This window comes from Colobus angolensis, unplaced genomic scaffold, assembly GCF_000951035.1.
Source record: "Colobus angolensis palliatus isolate OR3802 unplaced genomic scaffold, Cang.pa_1.0 Scaffold60, whole genome shotgun sequence".
Taxonomy (NCBI): Eukaryota; Metazoa; Chordata; class Mammalia; order Primates; family Cercopithecidae; genus Colobus; species Colobus angolensis.
In genome coordinates this window covers 1,872,596-1,873,149 of record NW_012119599.1, presented here as the reverse complement: position 1 = coordinate 1,873,149, position 554 = coordinate 1,872,596, and the positions used below count along the sequence as shown (strand labels likewise).

The 554-nt window shown below is 56.7% G+C and overlaps 1 protein-coding gene across 3 annotated transcripts in view; it reads right to left on the bottom strand.

Annotated features, from left to right (window-relative positions):
* Positions 1-554, bottom strand: part of EML2 (echinoderm microtubule associated protein like 2) — a 39,626-nt gene that overhangs the window by 18,093 nt on the left and 20,979 nt on the right. The window lies entirely within an intron of this gene.

The following is a 554-nucleotide window of genomic DNA, read 5'->3' as shown; positions in this document are numbered from 1 at the left end:
GCCCAGGCTGGAGTGCAGTTGCACAATCTTGGTTCACTGCAACCTCTGCCTCCTGGGTTCAAGCAATTCTCCTGCTGCAGCCTCTCAAGTAGCTGGGATTACAGGCGCACGCCACCACACCCGGCTAATTTTTGTACTTTTTTTTGTAGAGACGGGGTTTCACCACATTGACCAGGCTGGTCTCGAACTCCTGACTTCGTGATCCACCTACCTCCACCTCCCAAAGTGCTGGGATTACAGGGGTGAGTCACTGTGCCTGGCCTGGTCCCCCTGACTTCTCCCCTCCTGTCGGCCCCTCATTTGTCCTGTCTCTCCTCCTCCCTCCTCATCTTCAGTCTGTCTCTCTACGTCCCCTTCCCTGCCTCACTCCACCTTCTCAGTGTCTCTGTTTCATCCCCATGCCCAGTGTTTTCTGGGCTTCCCTTTGTAGGGTGGAAGCCCCGTCTCTCACCAAAGGCAATGAGCCCTATGGGAGGAAGCCCCGTGTCTTCCCACCCTCTGCTTCCCACTCAGTTTGTCTGCCTCGGCTTGTGGCTCTCTCAGCCAGGCAGCCT